This window comes from Apodemus sylvaticus, chromosome 11 (genome assembly GCF_947179515.1).
Source record: "Apodemus sylvaticus chromosome 11, mApoSyl1.1, whole genome shotgun sequence".
NCBI lineage: Eukaryota > Metazoa > Chordata > Mammalia > Rodentia > Muridae > Apodemus > Apodemus sylvaticus.
Genome location: NC_067482.1, coordinates 57,091,026 through 57,113,616, shown reverse-complemented (window position 1 = coordinate 57,113,616; position 22,591 = coordinate 57,091,026). Strand labels below are relative to the sequence as shown.

General features: G+C 44.2%; 1 long non-coding RNA gene across 1 annotated transcript; it reads right to left on the bottom strand.

The window, feature by feature from the left end:
- Positions 1-18,376: 18,376 nt before the first annotated feature.
- Positions 18,377-19,682, bottom strand: LOC127696428 (uncharacterized). The gene is made up of 2 exons (XR_007980222.1): positions 19,423-19,682; positions 18,377-18,558 (listed from the first exon to the last, which is right to left on the bottom strand). It is a non-coding gene; the product is annotated as an uncharacterized LOC127696428 (long non-coding RNA).
- Between the last annotated feature and the right edge of the window lie 2,909 nt (positions 19,683-22,591).

Sequence of the window (22,591 nt, the reverse complement as noted above, 5' to 3'; positions counted from 1 at the left end):
CTGTCTTTGCAAAAATCCCAAAAGATTTCTTAATTGTTTCATCGCCCGGGAGGATAGCGAAGAGTTGTATAAATAGGTGAACTTTAACCTAGTTTTCCGTTTGCAAGGTGTGGTAAAGTTTGGTTGTCCCAAGACTGATTACAACAGAATCTCTGCTCAGGAGCTGGAGAGAGAGAGAGTGCGGTGCTCAGAGCAGGTCTCTGACTCCAGCATTCACTAGTTGTGGGACTCGTGAGGATGCTCACACCTAGCCTCTGTTCTAGCATCTGTACCAGACAGGCAACGGCAACAGGCTGGACCCTCCACTCCTGATCCAGAGTTCAAACTGTTCCAGATGTGCTCCTCCATCCAGCCCAGCTAAGGAAGAGTCACCGGAGGCCAGGAAATTGTACTCATTTCACGAGATGAATGTAATCAGGAGAAAGAGGGCTAAAAAGCCAGCTCAACGTGAGTCATTTGGCTTAAGGGAGCGTTGTCAGTGGTCCTAGGAGCACACTCCACTGCCAATAGCCATTTCATTTGATCTCTGAACCGATGCTTAAACCGCAGATTTCCTGGGCCTGCGGCCTCCCAGGAAATGGAACCACACAGTGGCTGATTCATGTTTCCTCTCAGGGCAACAGGAAAAGTACCTGCTACAGAAACTGCAGGCCGGCCTGAGCTGTGGCTTTGGCCTCCTCAGATGGCGGGGGCCCCATCAGTTACAGTCTTCCTCAGAAAGAAGAGGCTGAGAGGGCAGGCCAGGGGCATCAACACTCACTGACTTCTTGTGTTAAGTCAGCCTCTGACTGTACCAGGAGAGCCTCTCTCTCTCTCTCTCTCTCTCTCTCTCTCTCTCTCTCTCTCTCCCTTCCTTTCTTCCTCCCCCCACCCTGTTGTTGTTGTTGTTGTTGTTGTTTGGTTTTTTGGATTTGGTGTTTTCGAGACTGGTACGCGGTGTGCTGCACACTGGTTAGTCCTGAGGCTCCTTGGAATTGGTAGTGTTGTTATGGCATGAGGAGACTGAGGCAGAGAAACACAGATAACTCGAGGTCCAGAGCTCCTGGAAGCTCCCAGATGTAAGCCTGAGCAGCTGCTGCCAATGTCCCTAGGATGCTCTCTGCCCTACGGTCGTCCCCGTGAGTCCCTTGACTGTCGCTGCCTTCAGAAAACAGTTGAGATGCTCAGAAGCCTCTGACCCTTGATCACGCTGCCTCTCTCTGATCTTCTGGTGACCCTTTGACGTGGTCACAGCAGGAGACATCGTTCTATTTTTCCCAGCTATGCCTGGACTATAATCACTAGAAGGAAATATATCACTTTTTTTGTATTTCATTTTTATCAAATATTTTTTATTTACATTTCAAATGTTATCCTCTTTCTTGGTTTCCCCTCCAAAACCACCCTATCACATCCCCCCTACTCACCAACCCACCCACTCTTGATTCCCTGTCCTGGCATTTCCCTATACTGGGGCATTGAGCCAAGGGCCTCTCCTCCCTTTGAAGGCCAACAAGGCCATCCTCTGCTACATATGCAGCTGGAGCCATGGATCCCTCTGTGTGTACTCTTTGGTTGGTGGTCCCTGGGAGCTCTGGGGGTAATGATGGTTCATATTGTTGTTCCTCCTATGGGGCTGACAGCTCCCTCAGCTCCTTGGGTCCTTTCTCTAGCTCCTCCAATGGGGACCTTGTGCTCAGTCCAATGGTTGGCTGAGAGCATCCATCTCTGTATTTGTCAGATACTGGCAGAGCCTCTCAGGAGACAGTTATATCAGGCTCCTGTCAGCAAGCACTTCTTGGCATCCATAATAGTGTCTGGATTTGGTGAGTGTATGGATCCCTAAGTGTGGCAGTCTCTGGATGGTCTTTCCTTCAGTCTCTGCTCCATATTTTGTCTCTGTAACTCTTCCCATGGGTATTTTGTTCCCCCTTCCAAGAAGGGCCAACGTATCCATACTTTGGTCTTCCTTCTTCTTGACCTTCATTTGGTCTGTGAATTATATCTTGGGTATCCCATGCTTCTGGACAAATATCCACTTATCAGTGAGTGCATATTATGGGTGTTCTTTTGTGATTTGGTTACCTCACTCAGGATGATATTTTCTAGTTCCATACATTTGCCTAAGAATTTCATGAATTCATTGTTTTTAATAGCTGAGTAGTACTCCATTGCGTAAATGTATCACATTTTCTGTATCCATTCATCTGTTGAGGGACATCTGGGTTCTCTCCAGCTTCTGGTTATTATAAATAAGGCTGCTATGAACGTAGTGGAGCATGTGTCCTTATTACATGCTGGGGATTCCTCTGGGTATATGCCGAGGAGTGGTATAGCTGGGACCTCAGGTACTCTAATTTTCTGAGGAACCGCCAACCTGATTTCCAGTTATATATCCACTTATCAGTGAGTGCATATCATGTGTGTTCTTTTGTGATTTGGTTACCTCACTCAGGATGATATTTTCTAGTTCCATACATTTGCCTAAGAGTGGTTATAACAGCTTGCAATCCCACCAGCAGTGGAGGAGTGTTCTTTCTCCACATTCTTGCCAGCACCTGACGTCACTTGAGTTTTTGATCCTAGCCATTCTGACTGGTATGAAGTAGAATCTCAGGATTGTTTTCATTTGCATTTCCCTGATGACTAAGGATGTTAAACATTTCATTAGGTGCTTCTCAGCCATTCAGTATTCCTCAGTTGAGAATTCTCTGTTAAGCTCTGCACACCATTTTTAATAGGGTTATTTGCTTGTCTGGAGTCTAACTCCTTGAAATCTTTATACATATTGGATATTAGCCACTATTGGATGTAGGGTTGGTAAAGATCTTTTCCCAATATGTTGGTTGCCATCTTGTCCTATTGACAGTGTCTTTTGTTTTACAGAAACTTTGTAGTTTTATGAAGTCCCATTTGTCTTGATCTTACAGCATAAGCTATTGGGATTCTATTTAGGAAATTATCCCCCTGTGCCCATGTGTTCAAGGCTCTTTCCCAGTTTCTTTTCTATTAGTTTCAGTGTATCTGGTTTTATGTGGAGGTCCTTGATCCACTTGGACTTGAGCTTTGTACCAGGAGATAAGAATGGATCAATTTGCATTCTTCTTCGTGCTAACCAACAGTTGAACCAGCACCATTTGTTGAAAATGCTGTCTTTTGTTCCACTGGATGGTTTTAGCTCCTTTGTCAAAGAGCAAGTGACCATAAGTGTGTGGGTTCATTTCTGGGTCTTCAATTCTATTCCACTGATCTACCTGCCTGTCACTGTACCAATACCATGCAGTTTTTAACACTATTGTTCTGTAGTACAGCTTGAGGTCCAGGATGCTGACTCCCCCAGAAGTTCTTTTAGTGTTTAGAATAGTTTTAGCTATCCTGGGTTTTTTGTTATTCCAGATGAATTTGAGAATTGCTCTTTCTAACTCTATGAAGAATTGAGTCAGAATTTTGATGGGGATTGCACTAAATCTGTAGATTGCTTTTGGCAAGATGGTCAATTTTACTATATTAATTCTGCCAATCCATGAGTATGGGAGATCTTCCCATCTTCTGGGTCTTCTTCAATTTCTTTCTTCAGAGACTTGAAGTTCTTGTCATAGAGATCTTTCACTTTTTGGTTAGAGACATACCAATATACTTTATATTGTATGTGACTATTGTAAAGGGTATCATTTCCTTAATTTCTTTCTCAGCCTGTTTATTCTTTGAGTATAGGAAAGCTACTGATTTGTTTGAGTTAATTTTATATCCAGTCACTTTACTGAAGTTGTTTATCAACTTTAGGAGTTCTCTGGATGAGGTTCTTAAGTCACTTAAAGTATACAATCTGCACAATCTGCAAATAGTGATAGTTTGACTTCTTTTCCAATTTGCATTCCTTTGAGCTCCTTTTGTTGTCTGATTGCTCTAGCTAGAACTTCAAGTACTATATTGAAAAGATATGGAGACATGGGGGGGGAGGGGTGGCGCATGCCTTTAATCTCAGCACTTGAGAGGCAGAAGCAGGCAGATTTCTGAGTTAGAGGCCAGCCTGGTCTACAGAGTGAGTTCCAGGACAGCCAGGGCTACACAGAGAAACCCTGTCTCGAAAAAAACCACAAGAAAGAGAGAGAGAGAGAGAGAGAGAGAGAGAGAGAGAGAGAGAGAGAGAGAGAGATAGAAAGAAAGAAAGAAAAGAAAGAAAAGAAAGAAAAGAAAGAAAATATATGGAGAGAGGGGCAGCCTTGTCTAGTCCATGATTTTAGTGGTATTGCTTCAAGTTTCTCTCCATTTAGTTTGATGTTGGCTACTGGCTTGCTGTATATTGCTTTTAGTATGTTTAGGTATGGGCCTTGAATTCCTGATCTTTTCCAAGATTTTTAACATGAAGGGATGCTGAATTTTGTCAAATGCTTTTTCAGCATCTAATGAAATGACCATGTGGTTTTATTCTTTGAGTTTGCTTATGTAGTGGATTACAATGATGGATTTCCGTATATTGAACCATTCCTGCATCCCTGGAATTAAGCCTATGTGATCCTGGTGAATGATTATTTTTGATGTGTTCTTTTCATGGATTCAATTGGTAAGAATTTTATTGCATATTTTTACAGTGATATTCATTAGGGAAATTGGTCTGAAGTTCTCTTTCTTTGTTAGATCTTTGTGTGGTTTTGGTATCAGCATAATTGTGGCTTCATAGAATGAGTTGGGTAATGTTCCTTCTGTTTCTATTTTGTGGAATAATTTGAAGAGTATTGGTAATAGATCTTCTTTGAAGGTTTGACAGAATTCTGCACTAAACCCATCTGGTTCCGGGCTTTTTTTGGTTGGAAGACTTTTAATGACTGCTTCTATTTCTTTAGGGATTTGGGGACTGTTTAGATGGTTTATCTGATCCTGATTTAACTTTGGTATTTGGCATCTATCTAAAACATTGTCCATTTCATCCATATTTTCCAGTTGTGTTGAGTATAGGCTTTTGTAGTAGAATCTGATGATTTTTTTTTAATTTCCTCAGTTTCTGTTGTTGTATCTCCTTCTTCATTTCTGATTTTGTTAATTTCAATACTGTCTCTGTGCCCTCTGTTTAGTCTGGCTAAGGGTTTATCTAACTTGTTGATTTTCTCAAAGAACCAGCTTCTGGTTTCGTTGATTCATTGTATAGTTCTTTTTGCTTCTACTTGGTTGATTTCAGCCCTGAGTTTGATTATTTCCTGCTATCTACTCCTCTTGGGTGTATTTGCTTCTTTTGGTTCTAGAGCTTTCATGTGTAGTGTTAAACTGCTAGTGTATTCTCTCTCCAGCTTCTTTTTGGAGGCACTCAGAACTATGAGTTTTTCTCTTAGCACTGCTTTCATTGTGTCCCTTACGCTTGGGTATGTTTTACCTTCATTTTCATTAAATTCTAAAAAGTCTTTAATTTCTTTCTTTATTTCTTCCTTGACCAAGTTATCATTGAGTAAAGTGTTATTCGGCTTCCATGTGTATGTGGGTTTTCTGTTGTTTTTGTTGCTATTGAAGACCAGCCTTAATCCGTTGTGATCTGATAGAGCCATGGAATTTCAATCTTCTTATATCTGTTGAGGCCTGTTTTGTGGCCAATTATATGGTCAATTTTGGAAAAGGTACCATGAGGTGCTAAGAAGGTATACTCTTTTGATTTAGGATGAAATGTTCTATTTGGTCCATTACTTCTTTTAGTTTCACTCTGTCTCTTTGTTTTTTGTTTTTTTGGATTTTGTTTTTTTTTTCGAGACAGGGTTTCTCTGTATAGCCCTGGCTGTCCTGGAACTCACTCTGTAGACCAGGCTGGCCTCGAACTCAGAAATCCGCTTGCCTCTGCCTCCCAGAGTGCTGGGATTACAGGCGTGCGCCACTACTGCCAGGCTTACTCTGTCTCTTTTATTTTGTGTTTCCTAGATCTGTCTACTGATGAGAGTGGGGTGTTGAAGTTCCCCCACAATAATTGTGTGAAGTGCAATTTGTGCATTGAGTTTTAGTAAAGTTTCTTTTATGAATGTGGGTGCCCTTGTATTTGGAGCATAGATGTTCAGAATTGAGACTTTTTCTCGCTAGATTTTTCCTTTGATGAGTATGAAGTGTTTTTCCTTATCATTTTGATGAATTTTGGTGGAAAGTCAATTTTATCTGATATTAGAATGGCTACTCCAGCTTGTTTCCTGGGACCATTTGCTTGGAAAATTGTTTTCCAGCCCTTAAATCTGAAGTAGTGTTTGTCTTTGACACTGAGGTGTGTTTCCTATATGCAGCAAAATGATGGGTCCTCATTTCTTTATTATTTCTATTTCCAGTTTCAGATCCTGGATGGTTTTATTCAATTCCTTCACCTGTTTGGTTGTATTTTCCTGTAATTCTTTAAGAGGTTTTTGTGTTTCCTCTTTTAAGGTCTTCTACCTATTTACCTGTGTTCTCTTTTATTTCTTTAATGGAGCTATTTATGTCCTTTTAAAAATCCTCTATCATTATCATGAGATATGATTTTTAATCAGAGTATTGCTTTTCTCATGTGTTGGGGTAACCAGAGCTTGCTGTAGTGAGAGAACTGGGTTCTGATGTGGCCAAGTAGCCTTGGTTTCTGTTGCTTATTTTTTCATGCTTGCCTTTTACCATCTGGTTATCTCTGGTGTTGGCTGGTCTTGCTGCCTCTGACTGTGGCTTGTCTGTCTTACAAGTCGGTGTCTCAGTACTCCTTGGATGCCAGTTCTCTCCTGGAGGAATTTAGGTATGGGAAACTGTGGTACAGGGTCAGCTCTGGAGTGCAGACATAAACCATTAGAGTCCTGTCCCCAGCTGATCCTAGGTTCCTGTGTCCTGATGGCTCTAAGTGGGTCCCTCTTGGGCCAGAAATTTGAAGAGAAGTGGTGGTCTTACCTGGGCTTGCAGGTGTGTAGGCACTCCTAGGAGACCAGCTCTCTCCTGGTGGTATTTATGTATGTAGCTCTGTGGCCCAGGGTCAGCACAGAGGGAAATCTGAAGACTTCTGTCCCAGGCAGCCCCTGTCTCCTGTGTCCTGAGGGTTCTGGGCGGGTTCCTCTGAGCAGCAGTGGTGGTCCTGCCTGTACTCACAGGCCAGTATGCATTCCTGGAAGGCTCACTATCTCCTGGCACTATTCGGGTATGGAGCCCTTTGGCAGAGGATGATCCCCAGCATCAGACAGAAACTGTAAGGCTCCCATTGCAGGCCACCTCTGGGTTCCCATCAAGACATCACTTCTATCTCTTCTCAGATACATGAAGCGTTCCAAAATCAAATTTGGTGAATGAATGAATGAATGAATGAATATTACTTGCTATCTTTATTTTCAAGAGCCTTTCAGTGTCTGTCTATGCTATAACTTTGAAAATAATTTTTGGAAACTCATTCAGCTTGTTACCAACAATGTCCAGAGTCTAAAGGTCCCCATATCCAGTAGGCTCTCTTTCCAAATGCCTGGTGCTTTTCTAATTCAGTGACTCAGATTGGTTGGCTGGCTTCTGCCTCTGGGGTCCTGCTTCTGGTTCTAATTGTGGTCCCAAACTTGTAGTGAAATTAGGATGCTGGAGATGGAAAAGGGATGGTGTAACTTATGCTTCACTGGGTGACATGGCTGAGTAGGTATTTCCTAATTCCCTCTGTGGTACTCAAGGTTAAGGAGTATTTGCTCTTTCGTGACAACTTACTGTCAAAAAGCATGTCAGGAGCCTTCCTTCACAAGTAATGCAGCCCTCTCCCCTCAAGGTGACATCAGCAGGACCCTAAGGACTAGGTGGGCTTTGCCTCCAATTCCCAGTTCCACTCCCATAGTTGCTTTGCTCTGAAGTAATTCTCGGTGTAGTGGACTTACTGCTCTGTGACAGGCAGACATCACAAAAAGATAACATTTCTTTTATACTCCAAACAAAATCAAATCTATCTCAGTCCTACAACCCAAAAGGTGAAGAGCTGCCAGATTGCCCCAATGGCCTCTATTCTTGCTCGAACAGGGCTTGCACCATTCTTGAAATTGAGGGGAAGGGGGGAGGCTGTGACCTTCAACCACAGCCTGCTCTTTCTTTTAGTGATACTAGAGGATTGGTAAAAACCCAGTGTTCACATTTCTCAGGTGCTCAAATCACTGCAGCAATTTGATTAGCCAGGGTTGGTTTCAAGGCCTTCCCCAACAGTTTCCTCTCTTTCTCAGCCTTCCTCTTTTGAGTCACTCCTTTTTGGTCATTTTGTCAAGTGTTCTCCTTCATCTCTAACTTGAAGCTTGGTCTACCCTAGGCTTCCATCTTTAGATGTCCTATCTTCTCTCGTGGTATTCATGAGATCATTTGGATCACAGCCCTAAATGCCAGTTCTAAATCAGTCTCCACCTCAAAATTTTTCCAAGGCTCTAAAGCTGACAGTCTACTCCATAGCTGACAGACACCGTGATGATTTAATGTGTTTTGTCCCCAAGCTGGTCATTGTCAATTTGACCGGATGTAGAATAATCTACAAGACTCATCTCTGGGCATGTCTGTGAGGGAGATTTAAGTGAGGAGGGAAGGCCCACATGGATGTGGGCGGCACTGTCCAGTGAGCTAGAGCTCATATTGAAAAGGATCCAAGGAACCAGTGAGATGGCTCAGCAGGCAATGTGCTTCCTGCCAAGGCTGGCCTCCTGATTTCGGTGCCCAGATCCCACAAGGCAGAAGGAGAAAGTGGCTTCCACAAGATGTCTTCTGACCGTCGTAGCATCCCAGAGCACTAGAGAAGGACCTTGCGACTCTATGTCATGTGGGACTCACTCCAACAGGGAAAGAAGGTTTGACTTATTTTCTTCTAAGGCAGAGGCCAGTGCCACACAGGACTACGCCCTACAGTAGGTGTGGCCTCAAATCTGCCCTTCACTCAGAATGCCTTTATCTCCACAAGGCTAGGGAATATTGTGCCACAATGGAGGTGATGGACAGTTGAAGTCACCCTGCTAAAAAAAAAAAAAAACAAAACAAAACAAAGCAAAACAAAAAACAAACAAACAAAAACTTTATCTGTGTCCTCTTCCTCATTCTGCCCTCACGGGTCAATTTGCATCACTTTGAACAGATGTATTCTGTGTGACAGTCATGCAGGTAAGGTTCTGTGTTATTTAGACTTTTTCTCTAAAAATGATCACATTGAGTCAGATGTCCTGAGGATTCTTTCCAGCAATGAGAGACAATGACTAATCTATTCTTTTTGTTTCGGAAACAATCAAAACCACGGTTGTGCTTTAGGAATGCTAACTGTCTCAGGAGAAACAATCTGCGCAGAGAAGTGAAGGCCCTTGAAGGCAGGACATGGGACAGGGTCCCGAGTGTTCTGTGGAATAGGCTGGAAGAGTTGGAGAGTGACTGACTGAAGAGGCCAGCCCTGCAGGTCTTCGGACTTATGAGTAGCATCTGTGCTAGTGACCAGTGGGCTTATGGGAATGGGAGACACTGCCTCTAGGGGGTGTGTGATGGTTTGTATATGCTTGGTCCAGGGAATGGCACTAGTCGGAGGTGCGGCCTTGTTGGAGTAGGTGTGTCACTGTGGGCATGGATTTAAGATCCTCACCCTAGCTGCATGGAAGTTAGTCTTCTACTAGCATCCTTTAGATGAAGATGCTAAACTTTCAACTCTGTGTGCACCATGCTGCCTTGATGATAATGGACTGATCCTCTGAACCTGTAAGCCAGCCCCAGTTAAATGTTGACCTTTATAAGACTTGCTTTGGTCATGGTGTCTGTTCACAGCAGTAAAACCCTAACTAAGACAGTGTGGTACTACGGGCAGTCCTGGTCGGGATGGTCTTAACTAGAGGTAGCACATTAGAACAAGATGACCCTGGAGAGATTCACTGTTGCATCCGTTAGAAATGGTTCAGCCATAAGACCCACAGCAGAGTCTTCAAGGTGCTTGCCCTTGATTCCTTCAGTGCAAGCATTGTGGGTTCAGTTAGATACAGCACACAAAGTTTTTTATTCAAGTACTGACAGTCAGTACTCAATAAATATCAGCAGAAATCATATTTCCTTTCTACCATTTTAGCATCTTTACTGAGTTGGGCTAAAAAGTAGTCCCAGACCTCATGTCTGAGACATGGTCAGAAAGCTGTGGGAATCTGGCAGGTATGGAGTTGGTGACCTTTGCAAAGGGACGTGCCAAGAGCTCAGCCTCACTGCCAGGGGTGTCTTTAGTGGCAGTATGGCAGTGTGACATTGGTGCAAAGGCCAAGGGCTCCTGCTGACCACCAGAAACCCAAGGATGGGCTAACAGCGACCGTTCTTTATTTGGCCTTTCCCAGGCAATGGCAAGGGTGTGCCCAAATGTAGCAAAGACAGAGCACTGTGCCAACTGCTGAAGGGTATGAAGACGCTCTCATAGTGCTGGCGAGGCAGCACTTAGTTTGTAAGGCAAGCATGTGGAACATCCTGTTAAGCTTTTCTTACCAGCCTTCCCCTCCCCCACCTCCACATTTTTTTTTTTAATAAATATACTAGCGGGTGTATTTAGAAGATAGGTTAGGTCAGTGAATAAAATTCTACGGGGCAGACCGAAAAGATGGATGCCTGTGGTTCTCTGGCCAGCCAGCCCAGTCTGCTTGGAAGGTTTGAGATTAATGACAGACTCTGTCTCAAAAAAAAAAAAGGTAAAAAGCAACTGAGGTTGTCCTCCGGCCTACACACACACACACACACACACACACTTCCCCATAAGTAAATGTGTGTCAAAGACTTCTGGACTCTGTGTTGAGTCTAAAATGAAACACCAAACATTTACTACTGATGCTCCTTGAAACTTCCACCCCCACTCCCAGTCCCGAGAGACTTAAGACATTCTGACATGCCTGTCTTGACTTTGCAATTCTAAGATGGACTGACTGGATTTGGTTTCTTTTTTTCACCCTATGTGGGACAAATTACAGTGGAGGCTGTGTGGGGAGAAGGGCAAGAGCCTTGAGGGGCCCAGGCCCTCACCCTCCCTCCTTCCCTCCCTCCCTCCCCTTCGGAAGCTCACCAGGCCAGGATGCTTTCTGAGAGAGAGTATAACTTCCTTGACCAGGGAGACCAGGCTCTAGGCTGACTTCTGGAAGTGTCTTTGGAAACTAATTCCCAGGCAAAATGCCAAGAAAAAGATATGCATGGTGAGGAACTGACATAATTTTTTAACACCACAACCCGCATATTTCTGCGGCAGCAGCCAATACAAGCTGCCAAGACCAATATTGATCTAGTCCTTCATCCAATCAACAAACGCCATTGTTTATAAGATGTAATTTTTCTTGGTTAAAGTTCAAAGTTAAACTCCAAGGATTTTCAAAACTATAAAAATAAGAGGCTTTCATAGCCTCAAAAAAAAAAAAAAATTCCTGGCCAGTTTTCCTCGTTCATGGGTTTTCATAGTCATTAAAAGAAACTTAACCAAGTAAACATTTTTTTGGTCTTCTGAGTTGTGGTAGTTTTTAAAGCAGGATTATTCTAAATATCCGCATAAAAGGCCTCTAAATCTTTATACTTCTCCTGAAAGTCATGGCCCCTGGCAAGGCAGGTGACCAGGGTTTGCTCTTCTGTCTGAAGGTTGTCCACCTGTGGAGCCACATCAGTCTGCTCATCTTCCTGATGAAGTCCCTCCCTCCCCACTCCTCGTCTTAATGTGGAAATGACGGAGTCTTTACTAAGCCCTTTGGAGGAAGACGAATGGTTCTGTGGTTCCATTTCTGATCCTGAAATGGAAAACCTTAGCAAACAAATGGTCGACATATGGGGCTCTGTAAACCAATCCCTTGTGCTTCTCCTAGGTCCAGGAAAGCATCCACTTTTGGGAACTGGTGGAAGCTATGGGGGTGGGGGATTTAGAAGGTGAGATTAAGGTGAAATTTTACTGAGATTTATGAGCTCAGTAAATCAGTTGTTGGTTTGTTTGTTTGTTAAATAGTGTAAACAAAGATCATATCTTTTCTGTGTCTGCCTCCTCTCAAAGGTCCTGGCCAAGTTTTATGTACACATGGTACTATGTGCTAGCTAGTTTATGGATGGTGTTGCAATGCTTTTAGTGAGAGTGTGTCCCCACAGGCTTTGGCACTTGACTGCTTGGTCCCCTGTTGATGGCCCTGTTGGGAGAATTTAGAAGGTTTGGCCTTGCTGGAGGAAGTGTTTGGGGGCGGGGGTGGAGCTTTGAAAGTTCAGAAGATTCCTAACATCCCCAATTTGTTCTCTACTTCCTGCATGAGGTTCAGGATGCAGGTTCTCAGCTTCCAGCCAGCATGTGTCCTGCCTGCTCCCATGTTCCCCTTGCCACTGGGGGTCGTAACCCTGGAACCATAAGCCTCAGTGAGTTGCCTTGGTTTTGGTGCTTTATCATACAATAGAAAAGTAATTGCTACAGGTGGGTTCTCTTTAAACATCTGCAGTGTACTGGTTGATCCATTCCTTTCGAGATGTTCTTTGGAGATGTCTCTCGGTTCACTCTTCTGGTTAGGAGGCAATGCTGGCTATAGATAAGGGCAAGTGCCTACCATGCACTGGTGTAGGCGGGGCTTCTCCCTACCAGGCTGCTGCCTAGAAACTCAAGGTGCAAATCTCCGAGGAACTCATGGTCTTCAGGAAGAGGAGGAGGTGGACTTTAGCATAGTTTTCCTACTCATGACTCCTTTTTATGTGAGCAATTTTTATAAGACCCTATTGGCCTGGAGAGATGGCTCAGCGGTTAAGAGCACCAACTGATCTTTCAGATGTCCTGAGTTCAAATCCCAGCAACCACCTGGTGGCTTACAACCATCCATAATGAGGTCTGATGCCCTCTTCTGGTGTGTCTGAAGACAACTACAGTGTACTTACACAAAATAAATTAATAAATCTTTTTTAAAAAAAGATTCTATTTATACAACCATATTAAACTAGTATACAAAATCAAGTGTTTACTGATAATAAATCATAAAGAAACTTACTATAAAACAATTCTTTGAGATGTATACTGTATACCATTTTACTGTTTGCTAATTTGAGTATTAATAAGATGGATGGACTTGTTTAGCTTTACCTAAAGAATTCAATGTTGAATAAAATTGAGACAGAATACATCTTCGGTGCTTTTAGGAGTTGACTAATAGTTTGATTTTGGAATCACCAGTGCTGAGAACACTGTTTCATATAAATAACTCACAAAAAAAAAAAAAAAGGGCAGAAGCATCTTTAAGGGCATTTCAGAAACTGTTAGAGGCTCTGTCCGAACTGCAAGCCAAACTTCATTTTAACCAATTGTTTATAAGGCTCAAGCCACCCAAGCAGCAATCTTTAAGAGCAAACATTCTAACACAACGCGATGCAAAGTTGTAGTAACTGGATATTTACATGTTGAGGGATGGTGATGGGAAAACATCAAGCATCTGCTTTCTGTAACCAGACTAGGGTGTTTCTAGAAGAGCAGCACACACACTGCCATTCATAACACACAGCAGTGTGCAGTGTGAGCCGGGTAGTGTTCAAGGGCCTCATGTTACATGATGGCGTGTTTAGAACACCAAGGGCAAATGTTGTCATGAACATCTCAGATTCATTACACACTTCATTTTGTATTCATTCTGGTCGTGTTCAGAAATCTATTGCCAGATTTCTTTCAACCCTCACATTTAGTTATATGAACCTCATATGAGATCTTGATCCAAAGTTTAATAAGCTGGAAGCGAAATTATAAACAAAAAGTCAATCCTTTGGATGAGGTATTCTATGATGGTCTCTTTGAAGAAACGAGCCAGCCATTACTCTGCGCATTCAGACACAGAGATGGAGTTCTGGAAGGCACGGGGAGGAACACATCAAATGTGTGAGCCACCATGAGGCTGGGAGCCAGCTTGCTAATTTCTTGCTCTGACACTGCAGCTCACATTGGAGAGAACTTTGTTTGTCAAGGGCTTTGCACACTCATTTCTCTACAGTCCTTATGACAGCCCTGCAGGTGAATAGTGGTGACCATTGTAGTCCTACAAATGACGGAACTAGGGCACAAGATCATACATGACTCCATGAGGTCATACATCCTACTTGACAAGGCTAGCAGACAAGGGCAATACTAATACATGCTGTGTTTGCTAAATGCATGGTGTTCTCCTAAGTCTCATGCATGAGAAATGCATTTCACTCCTCAGTGTATCTCAGTGAGAGGGATACAAAATTTTGCCACTGTACTGAAGGCAGCTAAGGAACAACCCATTGAGTCACTAAAAGTACCAGAGCTCAGAACCAAACTCAGGTCATTCAAACCTAAACCACCTCACGCAGTGACAGCTACAGTCCAAGAGCCCAGGACAGCTATCTCAGTTCTTTTCTGGGCAATAAAGAAGGCCAATCCATTAATCAAGTGGCAGAAATTCATGAATAAGCTACCCTGACAGAGATGTCACCATCTGTCACAATGAACAATGGGCTTCTGTGCCAATAATACATTCAAGAGTGGTACTGTTATTAAGTAAGAGGGAGCCAAGCTCAAAGGGTTTTTTAATTGTCTAAGGATCCCTTTGCCACAAGCCAAACATCCCATTATGGGAAAACCAGTTATCTGTTACGTCTATCAATTAGCAAGGACCATGATTTGCACAATTTTCCTGCTTAATTTTAGTCACCCTATAATCTGTCTTTCCTCTGAACTCTTGCCATACTCAGTTCATAAGACAATATTACATGGAATTACACGGGCTTTGTGTTCTGACATAATTATTCTGCGCACGCCCATTCTGTCTCCCCAAACAAATCCCGATGCACTCAGCAACCAGGAACCGACATCATCAGTCATCCCTGGCTCTTCAGCATCAGCCTAGCGTGGCAGGGACAAGACTGTAGGCACTTAGAATCTGCTGAGTATTTGAATGACAGTCCCTGGCGTGAGTTCTCAGTTGTTCTTCAAAAGTGCTTGCCCCTCTTCCTTGCAGCTTACTGAGAAATATATATGGTTTGTTTCTTGGTTTTATCGAAGTTACAGCTGTCAACCTGAATACCGTAAGAATCTGTACCAGTAACTATTTAACAATTAGCAGGGACTGGTTTTTTGTTGTTGTTGTTGTTTTAAGGTTTTGCAGAATTTTGCAGAATCAATATGCAATGTTTACCATCACACAATGCTCTTAAGAGGATTTTTCAAGTTCCCAGCATGTTGTCAGTTGTCTTGCTAAGTTCTGGGAAGTTTAACAATTGAGTGTTCAAATGGTGGTCCTGGCTCTAAAGCCCTAGATTTTTCCCTCCTAAAATGTGTTTTAGGCAGCTGAGGTAGTTTTTGGTTTTCTGTCTCAAGAAAATCTCTCTTAGTAGGAGATTGTTTCCAAGTTGGTCCAAACAATGAGACTCTGGATTGTGTTAATGACAATTTGAAAAACAAAACTTACAACCTAGCCGTCATTTACCTGGTCGCTGCAAGGGCAGGTTGTAAAAGGGGTTTGGTGTTCATTGACTAAGCTAAAAACTTAATGTAGTTGAAAATCCACTCTAAGCCAACCAAAGAAGCAGAGTATCCTGTCCCCCTCTCTCCTTCCCTCCCTCCCCCGAAACCCCCTTCACCGTTTTATCATGCATACTAATCTCTCTTGGAGACATTTTGCCTCTGGGTTCAGAGGATGTCACTGAGGTAGAAAAACATTTTTTGAGGTCTAGGACTGGAGCAACCAAAAACCACGTGACAGCCTCCTGAGGGTATAAACCTCTGTTGGAAGAGCTTTCTTCTGACCAGTCTTCTAGAAAACCTTTAACCTTCTTCCATTTTGATCTGTCTGGGTTTGTAAAGATTGTAACATAGCAGGGCAATGACACCACTTGGCACAGACTTGAGGGTCCAACCTGCTGGACTAGTCCCTTCCTTGGACTCACAAGACCTCAACTGCTAGTTTCTTCCTCTCCCCCCACAGGCTACTCTCTCTGTGTTGTCAAAACCTTCATTGCGAGAATGTCTGTTTGGTGTGGAGCTGAGGGAGAGAGAGAATACGAAAGGACTGTTCCTTTGTAGAAGTTGGCTCCTCTACAACAGGCTGGCAGAGACTGACTGGGTCCATGGTGCTACAGAAACTGCACTGGATTCAAAACCGTGTTCATTGTGTCGAAAACCCACTGTGAGTAGTGTGTACCAGGGCTGGACGACATCAGACCAGACGTCTTCTAAAGAAAGGTAGTGACGCTCACTTTTGTAGGGGCTGGAGATGTGGAGCAAAGCTTAAAAGTACTTGTTGCTCTTGCAGAAGACCAGGGGATCTTATGCCTAATTCTGGCCTCTGGGAGCTCACTGTGTGTGTGTGCTCACCTGTGATACACATACATACATGCAGGCAAGCACTTACATACAAATCAATCTTCAAAAAAAAAATAACAGAGCCAGGAGGCGTTTGGTGGTGCACACCTTTAATGCCAGCACTGGGGAGGTAGAGGCAGGAGCTTGATGAGCAAGGGCCAGCCTGGCCTACAGAGTGAGTTCCAGGACAACCTGGGCTACACAGAGAAATTATGGGGGTGGGGGAGAAATTATATTTAAAATATCAATGAGACTTTGAGATTTTTTTTAAATTTTAAAGTTATATAGAAAAGCCTACTTTTTCTTGAAACATTATCTCACTTTGTACACCTAGTTGATGTGGGACTTGCTGGGTATGGTCTCTCTGCCTCTGCTTCTGGGATTAAAGGTATGATCCACCACACCTGACCAAAGCACACTTTCTATTGATTATATTGATTTCCTTCCCCGTCCCCCATTTCCTTTCTGAGTTAAGTTCTTGCTAAGTAGCTCAGGTCAGTCTTGAAGCCATGTTCCTCCCGTGTCAGCCTCCCCAAGGGCTGTGGCTGAAGGTGGGAGCCCCGGCTTCACTTCGTCTAAACTAGCTAGCTGCCTTGCTGTCTCTGTCTAATCCAGTGACCTGTGGGGATCCTAGCGAGTAGTCCCTTCAACCTGAGAGCTTCTGGTAGTTTTCTCTATAGTTTCCACTTCTTCCCTTTTCCCTGTAGTTTCCTATTGCATGGGTTTTCTTCTGTTTCCTCCCCGCCCCTCCCACTTCAAGGGCTCCTGAGCTTCTTGCAAGCAGAAGCAAAGTGTTTTCACTTCCCCGTAGGCCTTTGTGCTTTGCAGAGCGCAGTTGTGTGGAATCCCATACTCTCCAGAGTAGCAGCCCACACACTGCTACAGTGGTGAGCAGGGACCGCCTCACTCTGAGTGTCTGTAGACACTTTCAGTTACACAGAAGGTACTTACAGCAGTCACTCGTCCACGGTGATGATAAATTACCTGACTGAAACAACACAAGAAAGGAAGGACTTCTTTTTGCTCCGGCCTTAAAGGGGCATCAATACATCTTAAAGGGAAGCAGGAGCAGCCTGGCATGCGTCAATGGAAGCTTGAGGCAACTGGTTCCTTGATCTTAGCACTAGGCCAACAGAGAGCGCTCCATCTGGTACCAGGATAGCTTAACCTCCTAAGTCTACTCTTTAGTGACTTGTTCCCTCCAGTTAGGTCCCCCTGCCCTAGACCCCCTCGCCAAATAGAACCACCATCTGGGGAGTAAGTGTTCAATCATGGAATGTCCCCCTCCCCAAATATGTGGGGGACATTTCATACTCATTAAGAATGAATTCTATTGGCAGACAGAGCTCAATCTAGGGCCTGGAGAAACATCTGTGGTAAGCATAAGGATAGATTCTATTGGTGGAGGATCCAAGGTATAAGGGACATCTATCATAGGGGTGTGTTCTAGTCACTCAAAAGACAAAGTTTAGGATTAGGGCCTAAACAATGCTCAGGATGTTGTGCGGATTGTGGGATTCCGGAAGGCACTCCCATAGAAGAGCAAACAGATTGTCAGGTTAATTGGCCACTTAACACTCTGCCATTCCAGGTGACTAGGCACCATTCATTTCCTTCCGTTGAAGTAAAAGGATCCAAGCAATAGACAATCCTGGTCTTTCCAATGCTTATTCTAAGCTCTGCTCCCTACAGCTAGGGATGAAGTGCTCTAATTCCTCTGACTGTAGGGGACAATCACATTTAAACCATCACAGCAGGTATGTGCCACCATACCTAGTATCAGTACTGATGACTAAACCCAGGGACTTGAGCATGGCAGACAAGTACTTGACCAACTGAGCTACATCCCCATCCCTAGAGTTACTTGCAATTTACAAAGTGCTTGATGAGTCCTTTCTGGAAAGTCTGGAATGGAAGCAGCTAGAAGCAGGGATCTCTTTAAGTACTTTTGAAGAGAACATAGCTCATGCAAATGTCCCCAGAGCAGAGGTCAGAACTTTAAAGGAACAACAGATGGGCAAGTGAGGCTACTGTGTGAGGATTACAGAAGAGGATTTTAGAGATAGAAATATTGCAAATAGAAATATTAAGAGTGGCTAGAGCCACCCTGGCTTGGAAAACCATGGTCATGACTCTAAGTATAATGAAAAGCCATTAAAGGATTTTTAAACAGGGCATTGTTGAGATTAGGTTTATTTTTGGAAAAGGGACTCTGAGGAAGAGGCAATCCATGAGAGAGCAGGCTGTGGATCCAGAAGGAAGGCCATCCAAGACAGATGATAACATCCCGAGCTTGAGTAAGGATTTGGAGGTGGGGAAGGTGGACCACTCAGAGGTGCATTCTGAAAATACAATTAACAAAAACGGTTGTTGGGAGAGATGGCAAAGGAGAGAATGAGACTGTCACTCTTAATCTTTGACGTTTGTGAACACTCATGTACTTTATTGAGATACAAAGTCTAGGAATGCACGGATTTCAGGGAGGAGCTCTTCCATTCGTGGAAGGGTCAAAGGGGCTGTTACAGAGTCTGACTGAAACGGGTTTCCAATTGCGCTCTGCCTGTTTAAGGTGGAAATATGTCTCATTTTGCCTTGGGAGCATTTGCAAGACATTTAAACACCCCCAGAGAGTCTAAGAGTCACGTGCTCTGAAAATAGGAAGCTGCTTTACTTTGGATGTGCTTCTCAAAAAGCCATGTTTGGAAATCATTCCTGAAGTCCTTCCTGTGTTCATGGAATTTGAAAATGATGTCTTTGGGGAAGAAAAGGGGTCAGGCCCTCGTGGTGACATTAATAGCTCCATTAGAAGAGGGATCTCGAGACTGGTGCTAACACACTTAGTCTGTCTCCATCCAGGATGCCCTCAGTCACATTAGGACGCACTAAAGAAGATCTTTACTGGATGCTGAATTACACCCTGAACTTCTCCGAATTCAAGAATCATGAGCTAAATAAACTAGTTTTATTAATTGCCTGTTCTCAAGCATTTAGGAACACAAAACACTAGGACAGACAGCTTAGATCTTCTGGAGACTTCAGGTAAGAGGAGAATGACCCAACTCCCCCCATAAATTGTTAGCAACTATTTGTGCATCTCCCCACACTCTGTCCACCTCCCCATGCCCATCTCCCCTCATCAGTGCCTTGAATGCAATCAGGAAACGGTAGAGCATCTTAACAGCAGAAAACAAAAATGGTTCTCTCACAGTTCAGGAGGCGGGCGGTCTGGAATCAGGTATCATCGGGGCTAATTCGCCCCTTTCTCAAGCCTTCTTTCCTCTTTGAGCTCATGTTCCTTCTGCCCGTGGCTGCAGGGTTCCGTTCTCAGCTGCTGTGTGCAGATGGCCTCTGCCACGTGTGAGTCCGGCCTTCTGGACTCCTGAGAAAGCACCTAACTGTTGGATTTAGGACATACCTGGATAATCTCATCTCACGATCTTTAAGGCAGTTACTGTTCCGTTTTCACTTGGTTGCTATGGTAAGCACTCTGACCAAAGGCAGTTTCGAGAAGGAATGGCTTCATGTCAGCTGACAGGTTATGGCCAATCGTTGAGGGAAGCCAGGCCAGGCCGTCAAAGCTGAAACCATGGAGGAATGCTGCTGGCTGACTTGTTGACAGGTTCAGCTTAGCTAAATTTCATAGACAGCTGAGGTCCACCTGCCCAGGGAATGGTGCCACCCACAGTGGGTTACCCCCTTCAACGTCAATTGACAATCAAGACAACACACACACACCCCTAAAGGCTAGTTTGAAGTGGATAGTACTTTAACTGAGACTCCCTTCTCAGATGACTCTGTCAAGTTGACAAACAGCTAAGTAGGGCAATTCTATCTGCCAAGATTTGTTTGTCCAAACCATACCTCATCTTACAGGTCCTGGATACATACATTTCTGGGCAGTCACGGTCCAACTGCCCCGAGTATACATGCATAGGGGTGCAATCGCTTTTATCCCAGGATATTTTCTAAGACCTGAAGAATGAGTGTGATTTAGGAAGTAAATGGAACTGAAGGAAAAAAGAGGCAAGTTAGAAGAGCATGCTGAGAACCACCCAGGATATGGTCAAGATTAAAGTGGTACACAATAAAGCGACCTCAGGCTGAACCAGACTACTGCGGGACCCCAGGCTCTAGGAAGATGTTTGAACTTGGAAGCAGTAGCTAGCTACTAGAGTGTACTAAACTGAAGGAGGTCATAACTGGTATACATTTGAAGGGGGAAATGAGTGCTTTGCAGAGAACGAAGGAGAGAGGGTTAGACGGGCCAGGTGAGATTCTCTTTGGAAGACTGGAGAAAACATGGTGTTGGTCTAGACCGGATGAGAAGCAGAGTTATTTTAGAGTAGAATGGGTGGGTCAGAACCACCAAGCTTTACTGGATCTCCTCTCTCCCAGACACATATTCAGTTAGTCATATTGAGAAAGGCAACACGGAAAGTCCAGGCTTTATTGTGGCCTGAAAAAAAACATTTTTAAAAGAAGTCAACCTTTATAAATTATTCCAAAAGGCTCCAAGAAGGTTTCATTGAGGAGGAGAAAGGAAACTTAACACTGATTGGTGCTGAATTCGCTCTGAAAATATCCCTTCCTTTTCCATTCAGCTGTGTGCTCTTGCGGCCTTGAAGAACAGCGCTGGTGTAATTTGGAACTTTTACTAGCCTCTGCATGGAATATGCGGCTGTGTGGTTATTTCAAGTATTCTCAGTCTGTTATTTTTATGGTCTGAGCTATTTTAGCCAACAGTCCAGGGCTAGGAGGACAGAAGCAGACCCCAGAAGCCCAATTAGGGTCTTCAGGAATCTGAGGACCCAGAAACTTGGAAAGATGTAGCTCCCCCAGAGTTCAGGGCAGAACATCTGTCTTCCATGCATAACTATGGAGTGGGATCCTAAGCCACAGTGGAGCGCCCTTCATCTTGGTCAGGCTATTTGCATTCGATGTAAAACTTAAAGTGGATGGAAAGTTTGCCTGGTTGGGGGAAAAAAAAACAAGAAAAATGCATCCCAAGTATTTGCCAAGTATTTGGTATTTTCACCCAATTCCTTCCACTATGACATATAACTTCTGAATTTCCACCTCCCCTCTAAGAGTTTGTCTGCTCCATGGCCAAACTCCGCTCAGGATTAGACCTGGGTTGGAACTGACCTTATAGTATTATGCATTGAACTGATCCACCCTCACAGTTCCCTCAGAGGACTAAGCTCGGGTCTTTGGATATGTGTGGCTTCTGCAGAGTGTCAGCAGTGATGATATATTCCATAAATTCTCCTGTGTAGGAGATCTGTGCTCAAAGGCACTGGGTAAGGCAAGCAAAACAAAACAGGGCAGGCCCTTTCTGCTTCATTGAACCGCTGCAGGCTCATGATGATGGAAGTAGCCTTGATCCACCCACCCTGAGCTTTGTATGGGGAACTGGGGAGACATGAGCAAATCTCACCTCCTGACCTTCAGGGGGGTCCCCAGATCTGGAGCTGGGCCTCAGTTCTGTTTAAGTAAGGATTTATTTGGGTTAGGAGACACCATGGTAATCAGGATGCCAGTCCCCACCCGGCTACGTGCAGACAGAGCTCCCTACCGCTCATGGGGAAATAACCACAGACAGATTCTGGATGATGTAACCAAGAGAGAATCGAGCAGATGATTCTAGCGACGGAAGTGAAAGTTGATCCCGGCCCTGTGGCCCAGCTTTCGGAAACTCCCTGAGAAGCACCCTGGAGTTCTAAGAACCCAAAGGACACCTTCGTAAGTCCAAGCAAGGTCACAGCTCTGGCTTGGGGGACTCTGATGTTCTCAGTGCAGCTGTCACCCGTGGGCTGAACCTCGTGTCAATGTGCAGCCCTGTGGCTTCCCTGCCATGGCCCCCAGTCTGGTCTTTTACACAGTAGCCATTTAACAACCCTCATGGTGGAGGGAAAACCAGCTTTGGCTAGGTCAAGGCCCTGGAGGAGTTTCTAGGGGGGTGGGGGGGGGTTGGGACAAAGTGACCACAGAGATGCCACCCTAAGGAGCCACAGACCTCAGCACAGAGGACTGATGCCCTGCTTCTGCTCAGAGTGGGCTCTTGGAGAGCTCAGAAACAGCTGCAGGGTGGATGTCCCTACCTTCCCCTCGCTGGCCTCTCCATTCCTACCCTCAACTGGAAAGATACAGAAGTCCCTGAGAGCCTACCTGGTCCCAAGAAGGACTTGGGAAATTTTTCAGAGATAATAGTGTTAGATAAAGGAAGTTTAGGAAAAAATTAAAATAAAGGAAAATAAAGATAGAAATGTGAGTTGGGTGTGTGTGTGGGGGGGGGTCAAACAGAGAGGGAGGAAATTCTACATTCTTTATGTCTCTAGAAGGAGATGGTCCTGTTCAGACAGTCCTAAATAAGGT